This window comes from Paramisgurnus dabryanus, chromosome 11 (assembly GCF_030506205.2).
Source record: "Paramisgurnus dabryanus chromosome 11, PD_genome_1.1, whole genome shotgun sequence".
NCBI classification, from domain to species: Eukaryota; Metazoa; Chordata; class Actinopteri; order Cypriniformes; family Cobitidae; genus Paramisgurnus; species Paramisgurnus dabryanus.
The window spans coordinates 29,780,288-29,793,149 of record NC_133347.1 but is presented as its reverse complement, the minus strand read 5'-3'; the positions used below and the strand labels follow the sequence as shown (position 1 = coordinate 29,793,149).

General features: G+C 40.4%; 1 pseudogene; it reads left to right on the top strand.

The window, feature by feature from the left end:
- The first annotated feature begins 331 nt into the window (after positions 1-331).
- On the top strand, positions 332-6,486 carry LOC135729943 (uncharacterized; annotated as a pseudogene).
- Positions 6,487-12,862: the final 6,376 nt, after the last annotated feature.

Below are 12,862 nucleotides of genomic sequence, written 5' to 3'. Positions count from 1 at the left end.
TGTTTCTTCTCTCAATATGTCCCCTTTTGAGGCGACCATGGGGTTTCAGCCTCCTTTGTTCCCATCCCAAGAACCTGATGCGGTGGTTCCGTCTGCGCTGGCTTTCGTCCGTTGTTGCAAACGTACCTGGAGGAAAGCTAGATTTACATTATGCCAGGTATCCAGACGAACCAAAGCCGCGGCCGACCGTCACCGTAGACCCGCGCCCCGTTTTATCTGTGGGCAGAAAGTATGGCTTTCGTCCAAGGATCTACCTCTCCATGAGCCCTCTCGCAAGCTGGCTCCATGGTTCCTTGGGCCATACAGCATAGTTAAGGTTATCAATCCCGTGATGGTCAGGCTCAGATTGCCCCCAGCTCTCGGTCGGGTTCATCCTGTATTCCATGTGTCCAAGCTTAAACCTGTTTATTTTTCCCACTTTAATCCTGTTCCCTCTGCCCCCACCCCTCCCACCCCTCAGCTTGTTTATGGCGCTCCCGTTTACATGGTTAAATCTTTATTGGATGTGCTTCGCCGGGGCAGGGGATTTCAATATCTTGTAGACTGGGAGGGCTATGGTCCGGAGGAGAGGTGTTGGGTACTGGCCTGGGACATCCTGGACCCTGGGCTGATAGAGGATCTCCGCCAGCGAGGGGGTGAGCCTCCTCAGGGACCGCCCGGTGGCGATCGTGGGGGGGGGTCCTGTCATGAATTCGGTCTTATCGGCCGCTTTGTCTTTGTTTCACTATGTGTTGTGTTTTGTTTTGACAGTTCCACACGTGCGCGCCTCCCACCTGTTGATCTCATTATCTCCGACTCTTCTTACCAGCGTCACACACCTGAATTCAATTATTTGCCCAATCCGGTTTGATTTAAATTCCCCTCGTTTCCTCTGTTCTTTGCAAGTTCGTCTTTGTATGTTCATGCCAGCTAGCCTTGTCAAGTTTATGTCTGGTCGTGGTTTGATAAGTTTATCTTATTATTCATCCATGCTCTCTGCTGCCTTTGCCCCTTCAGATTCCCCGTTCCTTTATACTCTCTAGTGGATTTATACCCTGTCATCGCCTTCTCGCTGCTGGATTGTGTATCATCTCTGATCTCTCGCTCACTCGGCAGAAGTGACACAGCCGAGTTTTGCGCTCTGTCTGTCAACGGATTTCCCTGAGCGCTGTCCAGCATCTGAGCTCTTCGCTGCTGAAGTGCGCTGTCTAGCAGCCATTATAGCTGAAGACTTTGACTGTTAATCTCTCTCTCTCTCTGTGCTCCGCCAGGATTTCTTCATTGTGGATTTCGGATGTGCTAGTGGAAGTCCTACGGCTGTGCTGTGTTTCCGACTCTAGTGACTTTCCCGAACGGATCCCGTTGTGCCCCGCCCACCTAGTGTTATCTTCTCTTTATTACATTCTCACGGACACGGAGTGTTTTCTCTTATACATACTGACTTTCATATTGTGTTTTCTCATATACATTTCTTCAAGTGTTATCTCATTACTTATCTGATTACATCGAGTGTCTGTCTCCTAAACATATTGTGAATAAACACCTCTGCGCTGGGATTCCTGTGTTGTGTCATTCCTAACAAATGCCGACAGTGGTAAGCACTAGATATCCTATTCGCTTGTTATCCAGGGTCACATATGAAGAGTGGCAGAAGTCATAGAACAAAAGGACAGAAAACAAAACAAAAATGGTCAACATTTATTATCAGATGAATATGATCAGATGAAGTGCATAAGTTATGTGTACATGTAATATTTTAAACAAGTGCTATTTAACATTGTGGTAAAAATAACAGTTAAAGATCAAAGCCATTAACACAAAGTCTACTACTATGTAAAGGGTTCTTGTTAGCACTACGACTTTGATCAATGACCATAAACAACCACTACTAGTTGAGACTGTCCAAGGAACTAGAGTTCTGTACACAAATAAATGAATAAACACATTGATGATGTCTTCCAAACTTGTGAAAGGGTTAACATGGAAACTAATATTAGAAACTGATACTACTGTTAAATGTCTAAATTCACCCAACAAAGAGTATTTATAAATGTCTAGTAATTTATTTATTCATAAGATAAGTACAATTGTGTAACTCATCACACAATTAAAAGTAGTTGAAATGTTGTGTGCAGCATCATTGTTGTGGTTTAACTTCTACTAATGGTTTGTGTGTAATTCTGAATAGATGATTGAGAGTATGCAGCCGTGTTCTTCTTCGGTTGAAATAACATGATGTAAGATTTTGGTAAAAAGTAACTGATGAGAATTCCATATATATTCAATACCTGGGCGAGTGCATTCAAAAGCTGGATGTTTTTGCCTTTGATAAAACCATATGCTGTAAAGTATACAATCCAGATCACAACGAAAAAAAGAATGCTGAAAGTTATTGATTTGGCTTCATTGTAATTTTTTGGCAGATCTCTTCCCATGTAAGAAAAGAAGATACACAGGGAACCCAGAAACCAACTTATGAACACAACAATTATAAGAGGTATAGGATGCCCCCTTTCACAGGAAAGCAAAATCTGGTCCTTGATAGAAGATGAATCCCTGGAGGGTTTAATAGGTAAGACTGTCATCCACATAACACAAATAATTAAATAAAAAACAGAGAAAGAAGCAACAACTCGGCAGCAACTTTGAAGACGCAAACTATTTGGAAGGACCGGACAGCAAAACATGCGAGACAAACAGTGTAGAAAAACACATAAAGGAGATTTCTTAAGCGACAATTTACAGGTGTAGGTTCTTCAAAAAAAAAGAACATGCCAAGACACGATAAAATCAAACACACTAACATTAGGAAACACATGTTGCCACCAGCAGATCTCACCACTGGTGTGCTGTAATTATTGGCGAAAATGAATACCATTACAATGAGGATATTAATCAAGCATGCGGTAGAAGTTATGACTGCAATGGATGGGATTTCTGTGATCTGTAGATAGACCACAGCACGCGTCTTACATGTTGTGCTGCCCTCATTAGACCATTCACTCTCACATGGAAAACAGGTATAGGGGTCCCCTGGAATAAAAAAAACAATAATCATGTTAGTAATACAGCCAAAATCAAATTCTAGTGTTCACCAAAGTAACAGTTTTAAGCTTTTTTTGTCTGTAAGAATACATCTGAGAATTAATTGAGTAGTCCTTGTGCCTGTTTATTTTGTATTTGTTTTACCGTAAGACACTGCAATTGCTCCAAAGTGATCTTGTGGTAAAGACTGCTCAGACAAGAAGAAAAAAAAATTATTCAACAGAATTTGATTTCTGTTAGATTATAAGATCTTTTGTCACTAAGGGTGTTTTCACACTGGCACTGTTTAAGTCGGCCCAAATTAACTTTCGGTCCGAGTACGGTTCGTTTGGGTCAGTGTGAACACAACAGCCGTACTCTGTGTGCCTCATCGGGTGCAGCCCTAGACATGAAAACCAAAGAGTGTAAAAACCAGAGACTCTACCTGCATGACTCCACCGAGCAGGGACAATGACAGGACTCTCTATCTATCTTTTTCCCTCTCTTGCACATTTCTTATATTATTCTTATTTTCTTGCACAATATAATTATATTTTTACTATATGTTTTCTAATCTCTACTGTCACTACAACTCGTAAATCAGCACTCTGCACTCTCTCACCATCCACCACCACCTCACGGACTTTCCCATTGGCTTATGGAACTGCCAACCTGCGGTAAACAAAGCTGATTTCATTACTGCTATTGCTTGACATTCTGGCCTTTCTGTTTTGCACTTACTGAGACCTGGATTAAACCAGAGGACACTGCTACTCCGGCTGCCCTCTCCAACAACTACACCTTCTCCCACAGTCCTCGCACAACAGGAAGGGGTGGAGGGACCGGTCTGCTCATTCCAAAAGACTGGAAATTCCAACAGCAAACACCTTCATGTGACAGCAGCTCTTTCGAGTCGCATGTTGTTAGTATCATCCACCCTATTAAAATCAATTTTTTTGTTAACTAACGCCCCCAAGGTCAACTTGGACACTTCTTGGAGGAGTTGGATGTACTTCTGTCTTCATTCCCAAAGGACGGTACTCCTTTAGTAGTACTTGGTGACTTCAAGAGAAACCACAGGCAGCGGAGTTCAACACCCTGACTGCGTTGTTTGACTTCAAGTGAGTCCCAACTTCACCTACCCACAGGTCAAGTAATCTTTTAGATCTTATCTACACTCGCTGCTGTTCCACTTACCACATTCAGGTCACCACCCTATTAAAATCAATTTTTTTGTTAACTAATGCCCCCAAGGTCAACTTGGACACTTCTTGGAGGAGTTGGATGTACTTCTGTCTTAATTCCCAAAGGACGGTACTCCTTTAGTAGTACTTGGTGACTTCAAGATCCATCTTGAGAAACCACAGGCAGCGGAGTTCAACACCCTGACTGCGTTGTTTGACTTCAAGTGAGTCCCAACTTCACCTACCCACAGGTCAAGTAATCTTTTAGATCTTATCTACACTCGCTGCTGTTCCACTTACCACATTCAGGTCACCCCACTACACACATTCGATCACTTCCTCCTCACTCTTGAGCTTGACCTAACTCCCCCACTCACTGCACACCCTCCCCCATTGGTCACGTTCCGGGGCAACCTGCGCACGCTCTCTCCCTCCCGCTTATCTTCTGTGGTCTCTTCCACACTCCCCCCTCCCAACCAACTCTCTCTGTTAGATACAAATAATGCAACCGACACTCTATGCTCCACTCTTACATCCTGCTTAGACAGTTTATGCCCTCTGACATCTGTACCGGCCCGGCCTACTCCATCTGCCCCTTGGCTATCTGAGGTTCTCTGTGAGCATTGCTCCAGACTTAGAGGAAGTGGCGCAAATCGAAAGATCCTGCTGACCTCTGTCTCTATCAGTCTCTTCTTGCCTCCTTCTCCATGGATGTCTCTTCTGCTAAGACCCAATACTATCACTCTAAAATCAACACCTCACATAACTCTCGCACTCTCTTCAGGACCTTCTCCAATCTTCTTTGTCCACCTGCCCCACACCTTTATCTGAATTAACAGCTGATGATTTTACTTCCTTCTTTGTGAAGAGAACGAATACTATCAGCAGTCAGTTCTCCGAGCTGCCGCTTCTTGCACATGCTCAAACTTCTGAGGCATGCTCGCTTCCCTCCTTCTCTCTCCTGTCTGAAGCAGATGTTTCCAGGGTCTTTGCTTCTAACCATCCGACTACCTGCCTGCTAGATCCCATACCCACCCATTTCCTTCAGGCCATCTCTCCATTGGTTATCCCTGCTCTCACCCACATTCATCAATTCATCTCTTTTCACTGGTACCTTCCATGCAGCATTTAAAGATGTCCGGATAACCCCGCTGCTGAAGAAACCCACACTCAATCCTGCTATGCTAGAGAACTACAGACCCATTTCCCTTCTTCCCTTCATTGCCAAGAATCTTTAACGTGTGGTGTCTGACCAGCTCTCCTCTTTCTTCACACAAAATAACCTCCTGGATAGCAATCAGTCTGACACAGCACTTCTATGGTTCAAGTTATACCTCTCAGGTAGGTCATCTCGGGTATCCTGGAGAGGTGACGTCTCCGAATGTCTCGATACCGGGGTGCCTCAAGGCTCTGTGCTTGGACCACTGCTCTTTTTGATATACATAACATTCCTTGGTTTCTGTCATTTGAAAACATGGCTTTTCCTACCACTGCTACGTGGAAGACACTCAACTCCACTTGTCGTTCCACCCTGATGATCCCACGGTTTCTGCCCGCATCTCAGCATGCCTGAGGGACATCTCACTCTGGATAAAGGATCACCATCTTCAGCTTAACCTTGCAAAGACAGAACTGCTTGTCATATCATCTGAACCAAAGATTCAGCACAACCTTTTCATTCAGATAGATTCCTCGACCATCACTCCTTCCAGGGAGTAGTTATTGATGATCAGCTTAGCTTCACTGAGCATGTGCCAGCACCGCTCGCTCTTGTAGATTCATCCTCTACAATATTAGGAAAATTAGACCTTTCCTAAATGAGCATGTTATGCAGGTCCAATTCCAAGCTCTTGTCCTGTCCAGGCTGGACTACTGCAATGCGCTACTGGCTGGACTTCCAGCCTGCACAACCAGACCACTACAGATGATTCAGAACGCAGTGGCAAGAGGGGTCTTCAATGAGTTTCACATCACTCCTCTCTTTGTCAAGTTACACTGGCTTCCTATTGCAGCTCGCATCAAATTTAAAGCTCTGCTCCTGGCCTTTAAAACCTCCAACTTACTTTCACTTACTTATACAGCCTTATGTACCATCTTGATCCCTGCGCTCTGTCACCAAGCGACGGCTTGTGGTGCATCTCAAAAAAGGGAAAAAACATTAGCGCATACCTTCTCAGGAGCTGTTCCACAACTGTGGAATGATCTGCCGGTCACGACACAAACTGCTGACTTTGTAGCTGTCTTTAAGAATCAGCTAAAAACCCATCCTTCCGCCATTACCTCAATTCCTAATATATGACTTACTAACCTTCTCTACTTTTTCCTTTTTCTTTATCTGTATTTTCTTTAAAAAAAAATTTTTACTAACCAACCTGTGGCTATGTATACTGTGTTGGACTTGATGAGACTATTTCCAAAAAATGTGCAGTTATGTATTGCTGTTCTTGTGTTTCTATAATTGCTTTTATTGTTTACCTCATTTGTAAGTCGCTTTGGACAAAAGCGTCTGCTGAATGACTAAATGTAAATGTATTTAAATGTAAAACTAAAAACAGATCTTTTACCACCCTCAGTCAAATTTGTTAGTGGATGTTTGTTCCTATTGTAGTCCTACACCCTTAGGGGCTGTTTACACTTGGTATTAAGATTCGTTTTCATTGATCGAAACCCAAATGCAAATTGCAAATGAACTCTGGAGCGGTTTGCTATAAGTCTGAAAGCAATCGACCAAACAGACCAACGAACAGGCTCTTATTGCTTTATTAACCATGAACATAAGTCAAGTCAAGTCAAGTTCTTTATTTTTGCCAGAGCGACCTACATCGCCTGGAATTCATTTTGGTGAATTGGCTCACACATATACAGTACAACATATACATATACAATAAAATATAACATGTATAACATATACAATAAAAACATACAATTTAAAAAGAAAACAAATACTTAAATTCCTACCAATAAATAGTCATAAAAAAAAATTAAGAACAAAGCTAATAAAGTTAGTGCTGTTGTGAGTTTAGGGCCCTCACAGCCTGTGGGTAAGTATTGTTGGCATAGACCCTTTTACTGTTTGTACACAATGATGACGTGGCAGCGTATGTATGCGCATACTGGCAACGGAAGTACGGCAAGTGAAGCAACACAGACAGAGAAAGTTATTTTAAAAAGTTAACTTTATCAACTTTTTCAACACAGCTACCAGATCCGTGTACTATTGTGGAGTGGATAGACGGCGTTAGCAGATGGCCAAATATAAAGTGGCCAGATACATATACACGTATTTTAGTACATTATATTAGTGCAACCAAATGCAACAACCAGACATTTTGATGCTGGGAAACCATTTTTAATAAACTTTCTGAGTTGCTGACACGTTATAACCACTGGAGAATAACACCACTTCCGTTGCCAAAATGTGTGCGCAGGCTATTTGATCACGTGAGCTGTAAAAGGGTCTATACCTGATAGTTCTTTGGTGATGAATTCTGGTGAGCACGTCAATGCCATTCAAAACCAAAGCGCACCTGTTCCTTATAAAATGTCTTAATTAGGTACATAAGTAATAATGTTGCCCCACCAAATTTTTTGGTTCCTGCTCACAATATTGAAGTAATATAACTGCAGTTACCAAAAAATCCACAATAACTCCCCGTAAAGCTGGTATCTGTAAATTCTGACAAACAACTTAGAGCGGATCACGGAAAATAAACAGAGGAACTCTGACCAATTAAAGTAGTTTAAGATTTTATTGATGGTTTTTAAAGCTTTTCACAATATCGCCCCAAGCTATATCACCAACCTCCTAAAGGACCATACTCCGGTCAGGTCTTTGAGATCAGGAGATAAACTTCTGTTAGCAGTTCCCCGCTCCTTAAAAAAATCAAGGGGTGATAGAGCATTCATGGTCATCGCCCCAAAACTGTGGAACAACCCTTTGCACATTCGGCAAGTCTCAAATTTAGAAGGTTTTAAGTCTCAAGTAAAAACATATCTCTTTAATTTAGCGTTCGTTGAAAATAGGGATGTCCCGATCCGATCACGTGATCGGAAATCGGCCCCGATCACGTGGTTTCAGACTCGATCGGAATCGGACGTTACCTCCCGATCAGGACTCGGATACATATGCAGGGTTTAAAATCCATTAAGTTCCCGCTCTGCTCCGCGCCAGTGTACGCGCTGCGCTGGTGCGTGTGAACTGAAGAGAATAGGCTTGTTCGACTTCATCCGGCTGCCGGTTCTTGTGGTGCTGCATGACGTCAAAGTTCCGCGAGATATGATTTCGCGGATCACTCTCGCGGTAGTTTGACGTCATCCGGCTGTCGATTGTTGCGGCGCCGCATGAAGTCGAACAAGCCTATTGACGTGCTTTCATTCATAGGCTTCACACTCGTGCGTGCAAGGAACCCACGACAAAACCGCCTTTTTTCCGCTCATTTAAACGACGCGTTGATCGTTATTGTCAACATGTGCTCAGACGCAGTTCCGTGTCTCACTCAGAACCTCAAGAACGTGCATTCGCGCAGGATCATTTGACATTACAGTAGAGATGAGAGAGAGAGAGAGAGAGAGAGAGAGAGAGAGAGAGAGAGAGAGAGAGAGAGAGAGAGAAAGAGAGGTAAGAATGGTGCCCATGTCGAAAAAACTTAATAGAAGTCTAGAAACAAAGTATTAAAAGTATGTATAGCCATGTCACTCATCTCATTACAAAATGTTAACTAGATAACTGGATACAACTGATTGTATAGTTTAATAAAATAATGTATTTTGATTATACAAATGAATCACGACCTAACTATAGGTATTTTATAACTATCTGCTGACCAGCTTAGGGAATCTCTATGGCTAATTTATAAGATATATTGCTGAATCAGTATGTTGTTTTTCTTGTTAATTGAGTCTTTTTGGGTAGCCTATCTTATGCCTAGAATGAGTCAAGGAGGTTAAGTCTTATAACTTCATTCAAAGTTTGATCAATTGTGCATAATGACATGTGCACCAAATGCATATAGGGTGTCAGACTCATAGATTTGCATAATTTAAAGTTCAGGTTTTAAAGTTTGGGTCAACATGTGGCACAGCTTTAAAACTGAAACTTATAAAATCCTATCAGAGATACAAAATGTCATTGAAACACACCCAGTGGCTTTGCTGTCATCAGGATTAAACATGTTACCCCTCGAACCCTCCCTCAAAACAGAGCCTCCCCACAAAACAAACCCCAATTTAACCCCTGAACATATATACTATATATTCATTATTTTTTAACACATCTGTAGTTATGCGCTGGCACAGAGTTAGACTCTTTTGACTCCACACAGAAACAGCAATGCGTGCGGCATGACATAAGGAACATCCTGGACTGGTTCTGTTTTTTCGCTCTTCTTTATTCTTTTTTGTTTGTGTATTATAGAAGTATCGGATCGGGACTCGGTATCGGCAGATACTCAAAATCAAATGACTCGGACTCGGACTCGAGGGCAAAAAAACCTGATCGGGACATCCCTAGTTGAAAATAGACCTTGTTTGGAGATAGCTTCTTGATGTTTATATATATATATATATATATATATATATATATATATATTTATTTATTTATTTTTATTTATTTTTATTTTTTCCCAATCTGGTTTTCTTGTATTGAATTTTATTCTTATCCCTTATTATGTCTTCATTTTCTTTTTATTAATTGGTTTGATATTTTGCTTTTGTCTTTTAAATACTGTGAAGCACTTTGGGCAATTGAAATTGCAGTAAAATGTGCTATATAAATGAATAAAGTTGAAGTTGAAGTAGTTTTCTTACATGTGACAAACAAAGTTTGGTTCGTTTGGATATATTGCCTTGCCGAACCAAGATGAAATTGCAACATGTTAGTAATTTAACCCCTGATTTCAGAACAAAGCAATCAATCTACAGGTCTGAAAACCCCTTATCACACACATACAGGCAAAATAGACTCACTTACAATTCACTTATTTTCTTTCTATGTAAACGAGGGTTATGTAGGTAACCTAGGTTCTATGAATAAAGTCAACACACCACAGTATGGGTCAGCCTTGCTAAGGTTGAGCTTTCAGGAGATGGTATTCCAAATTAACCACGCCCTGCTCGTTAACATCAGCTATATATACAGGTGCTTACTAGCTGCCTCTTTCTCTTTTCCGACTGGTGCCCAGAATTCCACGGGTGACTACACCTTGTGGCGTGTTGACTTCATTCATAGAACCTAGGTGACCTACGTAACCCTCCGTTCTATTTCATTTCAGTCAGCACGCTACAGTATGGGTCAACAGTATACCAAATAAGGTTATGAGGGGAAAAATAGAAGTAGCAGGGCAATAAATGAGAAAACCAATTTCTGTTAGTACAACCTTTTATTGGTTTTCACATAATACACAAATAAACCACCAGGCAATGTAATACCTTGAATATTCCCAACATAAGTTATTCCTGTTCTGCTGTCTGCAGAACCAAATGTGTAACTTTAGAAGCAACGTCCAGACGATAGAACTTGGCAAAGGTCAAAGAGGACTTGCAACCTGCTGCTGCACACACCTCCTCTAGAGAGGCACCCCTGAAGAGTGCCCATGAGGCAGCCACCTCTCTGGTAGGGTGTGCCACAACTCTATCGGGAGGAGGTATTCCCATGTTTTGGTAGGCTAACTCTATCAGCTTTACCACCCATTTTGCCAGTAGCTGCTTGGACACCGGCTGGCCCTTAACCCTTGTGCATCCTTGAGGACATTTTTGTCTTTTTCAGTTTTTTTTTTTTGATAACTTTGCCTGCGTTAATGCTAACTGCATAAAATTTGCCACAGGTGTGCATTTTTATTGGAATTTTAATATTTCACCTTCATTTCCTTTAAAAAAAATCTATTTTCTACTAGGTACACAAAATACTTCCTCTCAGGACTTTTTGGACAAAAATGTCCCCATTGAAACCCATTAAAACTGCAATTTTTAATCCCGGTGCCATTCAACTATAAAATGATGCAATCTTTGTTAACAGGCTTTCATTCTGTTGGCAAGGCTTCAAAATTTAAATTTTTACTATTTTTTACCAGATGGTGCCATTTTTTTAGGTTTGGCATATAAAGCAAATTATCGCTTTATTGTTGTTTTCTGCTTATGCATATTATAGAGCCAATTAGGTATATTATGAAGCTATAATTGTGTGGGTGTGTTGGTATGTATGTCAGAGTGTGGTTTGTATGTGTGTACTGAAAATTTTATGTCTGTATGTGTGTGTGTGTGTGTACCTGGTAATTATCACGTTGTGGTGACCAATTGTCCCCACAAAGATAGGAATACCAGTATTTTTGTGACCTTGTGGGGACATTTTGAGGTCCCCATTAGAAAACAAGCTTATAAATCAAACAGAATGATGTTTCTTGAAAATGTGAAGTAGTAGAAGGGTTTCTGTGATGGTTGGGGTTAGAGAATGGGGTAGGTAAGGGGAATAGAATATACAGTTTGTATGGTATAAAATGCATTACGTCTATGAAATGTCCCCACAAAACATGGAAACCAGAATGTGCGTGTGTGTGTGCGTGTGTGTGAGCGTGACTGTGTGTGTGTGCGTGTGTGAACAGTTTGAATGAAAAGAAATATATTGTACTGGAAATCACAAGACTACAACCGCTGCAAAGGAGGTGTCATTTTTTTTTCTCATAAAAAAACAACAGTGGCATTGTGTAAACAAACCAGCATTTGAAGGGTTAAAATTCTGAAAATTAATTAATGTTTGGTCATTGTGATTAGAGCTGATGCTGGTTAAAAAAATGGCATCAGTGAAAGTGGAAAAAAATATTAATCTATAATATTTTTATGACACTTTTTTGACATGGACATTTTTGTCCTTTATGGGCCTGAGAGGTAACTTTTTTTATCTGATATTGCATAAAAAATATGAATGCATAAAAATTAATGTTGTTGTTAATCATTGACATATCCAAGGCTGTAATACTCAAAGAAAAAAAAATCTGCTTAGCATTTAGTAAATTGAAAATAATTATACATTTTTCTTTTTTTCATAAAAAACAGAAGTGGCATTGTGTAAACAAACCAGCATTTAAAGGGTTAAAATTCTGAAAATTAATGAATGTTTGGTCATTGTAATTTGAGCTGATGCTGGTTAAAAAAATGGCATCAGTGAAAGTGGAAAAAAAATATTAATCTATAATATTTTTATGACACTTTTTTGACATGGACATTTTTGTCCTTTATGGACCTGAGAGGTTACTTTTTTTTAAATCTGATACTGCATAAAAAATATGAATGCATAAAAATTAATGTTGTTGTTAATCATTGACATATCCAAGGCTGTAATACTCAAAGAAAAAAAATCTCCTTAGCATTTAGTAAATTGAAAATAATTAAACTTTTTCTTTTTTCATAAAAAAACAGCAGTGGCATTGTGTAAACAAACCAGCATTTAAAGGGTTAAAATTCTGAAAATTAATGAATGTTTGGTCATTGTGATTAGAGCTGATGCTGGTTAAAAAAATGGAATCAGTAAAAGTGGAAAAAAATATAAATCTATAATATTTTATGACACTTTTTGGACATGGACATTTTTGTCCCCTCTGAACCTATGTGTAACTTTTTTAAATTGATGCACAAGGGTTAACAGAGTCTCCAAAGCAGACAAATAGCTGATCTGTCTGTCTTAT